The sequence below is a fragment of the Tupaia chinensis genome, unplaced genomic scaffold, assembly GCF_000334495.1.
Source record: "Tupaia chinensis unplaced genomic scaffold, TupChi_1.0 Scaffold000348_1, whole genome shotgun sequence".
Classification (NCBI taxonomy): Eukaryota; Metazoa; Chordata; class Mammalia; order Scandentia; family Tupaiidae; genus Tupaia; species Tupaia belangeri.
Window position 1 is genome coordinate 79,183 of NW_006159842.1, and position 4,932 is coordinate 84,114.

At 36.3% G+C, this 4,932-nt stretch overlaps 1 long non-coding RNA gene across 1 annotated transcript in view; it reads right to left on the reverse strand.

Annotated features, from left to right (window-relative positions):
- The window catches only part of LOC102482954 (uncharacterized), a 21,464-nt gene extending 19,585 nt beyond the window's left edge, over positions 1-1,879 (reverse strand). Inside the window, exon 1 of the long non-coding RNA XR_335133.1 lies at positions 1,807-1,879. This is a non-coding gene — a long non-coding RNA (uncharacterized LOC102482954). The remainder of the gene's footprint in view (positions 1-1,806) is intronic.
- Between the last annotated feature and the right edge of the window lie 3,053 nt (positions 1,880-4,932).

Below are 4,932 nucleotides of genomic sequence, written 5' to 3' on the forward strand. Positions count from 1 at the left end.
TATTAAAAGATGGGAGAATGAGTTGAAAAACCCACTCTCTAAAGATGACATACGAATAGCTAAAAGGCATATGAAAAGATGCTCAACATCCCTCATTGTAAGAGAAAGGCAGATCAAAACAATAATGAGATATCTCCTAACCCCAGTCAGAATGTCCAAGTTTAAAAAAACAAAAAAATGATAACTGCTGGTGGGGGTGTGGTGAAAAGGGAACTCTCTTACACTGCTGGTGGGAATGTAAATTGTTCCAACCACTGTGGAGAACAATTTGGAGATTCCTCAAAAATCTACAAATAGAACTACCATATGATCCAGCCATCCCACTCCTTGGTATCTACCCAAAGGACAGAAGAATACTTAATCAAAAAAGTGCTTGCACATCGATATTTATTGCGGCACTTTTCACAATTGCTAAGTCATGGAAACAACCCAAATGCCCATGAACTGATGAATGGTTAGAAAAACTGTGGCACATATACTCAATGGATTACTATTCATCCATAAAAAAAAACAACAAAACCCTGGCTTTTGACAGGAAGTGGATGAATATGAAAGACTTACTGCTGAGTGAAGCAAGTCATGCTATGAAGGAGAGGCATTGTATGTCCCCACTTAATATATACCGAGTGTCTGCACTCTATGGAAGAAAATGAAATGAAAAAAAATAATAATAAAAGGAAAAAAATTTTAAAATTTTTTTAAAAAGGAAAAAACAAAAAACATGCTGGGAGGAAAGTCCCCTGACAAGAAGAACACAGTGTAGTGGACTTCAGCCACCAGCCTCTATTCAGAGGTTCACAATTTTACAATTGTGAAATTCATAGGCCTATACCATTCAACAGCAATAAAAACTCAGATGTCTCACATATTAGACTTCAAACTTCCCATTTTGCCAAATAATAAATCAATTTTAAGTCTAAAACCAAAAAAAAAAAAAGTTTGACAAGTTAGACAAAGTGGTGAAAGGGAAAAATGAGCTCAGAGAATCTATGATTAATTTTTAGTCCAAAGGCTGTATAAATGACCTGAAGGGTTTATATGTACCCTGCAGGAACCCTTGTCTCCTGTAGCCATGGGGAAGGAGATTGTTGAAAATCATATCCATAATTTCTTCATGTTTCTGGCTAAATTGTGATGAAAGCTAAACTTCCAGCTTTGCAGTGTCCTGCAAGGACATTGATTGGGAAGAAATGGGATCCTGTAAGTTGGAATGGTGATGTGTGGAAGATGCTGAAGAAGCTAGGGACATTGGGCTCTAAATTCTCATGAGTCCTTGCCAGTGAAATAAGCAACCCACCCCAAGCTGAAGCAGTATTCCCACTCCTAGCAGCAACTTCAGTTTGCTCTCCACCTGATTACTTGAACTGGGCATTGATCTTCTGCCCTCCATGCTCCTGGTTTTCAGACCTTCAGAACCAGGCTAGAATCTATATCCTCAGGTCTTTGGCTCTCAGTCTTTAGACTATAAGATCATAAACCCTGAGTCCCAGCCTACAGAAAACAGACTGTAGGAATTCTCAGCCTGTATAATCATGTGAGCCAGTATTTCACAATACATTTGTTTCTATACATAGGCTCATTTCTGAGGAGTATACTGACTAATGAATCATGAAGTTGAGACTAATTAACAGAGATTAATTTTTCCAATTGGTAAATGTGGTAAGATTTCCAGATAAGGGTCCATAGTGAGGCAATTTTCTAATGTAGCCATAGTTCTTTCTCTTAACAAAAAATTAAGGAAAGTAAAAGGGTTAGAAAGAATACAGACTTTTGACTTTCTGAAAGATCAAGAGAAGAATCACTTACCTCTCAGTAACTTCTCTTTAATTGTTGGTGAGGCAAAGTAGTGAAGAGAGATTGTAGTATATCATTATCTCCTAGCCAAAGGTAAAGTACTCTGTGGTTATCAACCAATAGAGTCCTTTGGAATGTTGTTATTTGTCATGGAAACCATCTATTTCAAATATTCCACTTTGGAATGGATGTGGGACCTGGCTAGAAAGGACTGGCATGCCTAAGTGCCTGGAAAGGTTTACTTGTCACTACATAGGAGGGGAAATTTCTGGTTCCTGTGTCCAATGGAAGCTGGGTAAAGGATGTGAAAAGAAACTCACAGAAGAAAAAAATTGAATGGCTAATCGATATATAAAAGGAGGCTGGCAGGTGGCGTGGTGATTGAGGTGCTGGACTTCCACGTGGCCAGCCATGGCTCAAATCTCAGACCTGGCAGCTTGCTTTCTCACTTTATCTCTCTCTTTCTCTCACTATCTTTCTCTGGTCAAACTTAAAAAACAATAATGAATGAAATAATTACACACACACACACATAAAGATGCTTAATTTTTCTTGAAGTTATAGAAATGTAAACCAATGAAATATTATAAGCTAGTAAGTAAAACTAAATAACTAAAAAGTAAAAAAAAAAAAAATGGTAATTTCAGGACCAGCAGTTCGCATAATGGCTATGTCACTGGACTCTCATGTAGTCAACCGCAGTTCAAGTCCCGAACCCAGTGGCTTAAACTCACACTAGGTGTGTGTGTGTGTGTGTGTGTGTGTGTGTGCCCAAGATCGCAAAGGAGAATGGAGGAGAAGGGATTGCTGCATGGCCATCCCCCCTAGGGGGTGATTTCTCGCTTTCTTTCTCTCTGTCTCTGTCTTTCTGGCAAACACATACACCCTATAGCAAAAACCTCTCAAAAAAAAAATTGGTAATTTCACTTATTGACGAGATAGAAACTTAAACTCCATAGCACTACCTGTGAAAGCAAAAATGGATATAATCAACTTGTAGAGCAATTTGTCTAGTTCTAGGGAAATGGAAAATCCACAATCCAAATTTTCTGCTGTGAGTCGATAGGCTGTAGAAACATTTATAACTGAGACACATGAGGATGTGTTATTACCTCACCCTTTTATAACAGTGAGATACAATTCACATACCATAAAATTCAGTCTTTTTATGTAGACAATTAAGTAGTTTTTAATATATTTGCAGAGTTGTACAACCATCAGCATTAATTTTAGAATATTTTCAAGAGCCCCAAAGAAAACACTGTACCTTTAACAATCATTCTCCACCTGCTTTTTTCCCAGTGCCTGGAAATCACTAATATTTCTGTCTACATGAATCTTCCTGTTTTGGACTTTTCATATAAATGGTGCCAACAAATGTGCGTATGTCCTTGTGAGACTGGGTTATTTGTCTGTATGGTTGAGTTGTGAGTTTTTAAATATATATTCTAAATACTACAGCCTTATCAGATATATAATATACAACTATTTTCTCTGATTAGGTAGGTTGCCATTTTACTTTTTGATAGCATCCTTTGAAACACAAAAATTGGTAATATAAATTAAATGCAATTTATCTTTTTTTTTTCACTGATTGTGCTTTTGGCATCATATCTAAGAAACCATTGCCTAATACAACTTTTTAAAAAACATTCATTTCTTTTTTTTATCTATGTATTTGTTGTGATTTTCAGGCTGCCAGTTCAGGGACTTGAACCATGGTCAGCTATGTGAGAATCCAGGGCTTTAATCACCATGTCTTCTGCTGGGCCACCTAATACAACTTTACAGAGATTTAAAACTCTTTTCTTCTAACAGTTTATGAGGTTTTTGTTTTTTGTGGGGTTTTTTTTGGGGGGGGGGGGTTGTTGTTGTTGTTGTTGTTGTTTGTTTAGCCAGAGGGTGCATACACTTGCCAGAGGGAGATAGAGAAACAGAAAGGGAAGAGAAAGCTCTCCAACAATGGGGAAAAAGTGGTCATTCTGTGATCTCTTCTCCTCCATTTTTCCATCCTTTTATTATCTTGAGCACACACACACACACACACACACACACACACACACACACCTCTTGTGCTTTTCAAGCCACTGGGGCAGGGATTTGAATGATAGTTGGTCATGTGGAATCTAGCTCCTATAACCACTGGGTCACAAGGTCAGCCCTCATTTATGGTTTTATATTTAGGTCTTTAAGACATTTTTAGTGAAAGGGTATGAGATAAGTATTTTATATAATCTTTCACATCTAGATAGGCAGTTTTCTCAGAATAATTCATTTGTTACCTGTTGATGATGCTGTGTATCATATTCTCAACTTGCCTTGTGCATGGTGTATATCATGTTGGGTAAAATCTATTTACAATCTAAATAATATATAGTGATTGAATGTATAAATATATAATAAATTTTAAATGTTTTTGAATTGTCTTAGCATCCTTATCAAAAATAAATTGGTTAAAATAATAATGGTGTATTTCTGAACTCAATTCTACAGTATGGATATATGTCTAAACTATACTAGTTCTACACTGTCTCAGTTATTGTGGCTTTGTAGTGAGTTTTGTAACCAGGAAGTCTTGCAACTATCTTCCTTTTTAAAGATTGTTTTGGCTATCCTAGGTCCCTTGATTTTCTATGTGCATTTTAGGATCAGCCTGTAAATTCTTACAATTAATGCAGCTGGCACCTCAGTAGAAACTGTGTTAAATCTGTAGATGAATTTCTTTTTTTTTCAGGTTCTAAAAATAACCTTTATTTTTTAAAAGTTAATATATGCATTATAGGAAATGTAAAAGCACAAGAAGCAAAGAACAAAGTCATCCACAGTCACAAACAGCTTACAGTGGGATGTATCTTTCTAGACCCTGTTTGTAAACACAAAATCCAATTCTGGGATTGTTCAGTATAGTATGTATCATGCTCTTTCACAATCATGAATATTTACCAATTCAAAGTCCCAAAGCTCTATTTTGATAACTAAGAGTACACTAGACCAATTCAATCTATTAAAAAAATTCATCCTTTCTTGGGGACAAAATTTCACAGAAGACAAAAACGGCAACAGGCTTCTAGATAAAAGTATCGGCAGTTAGGACTAAAATATATCATCCCCTTAATGCTTCATTTAAAACATAAAGCA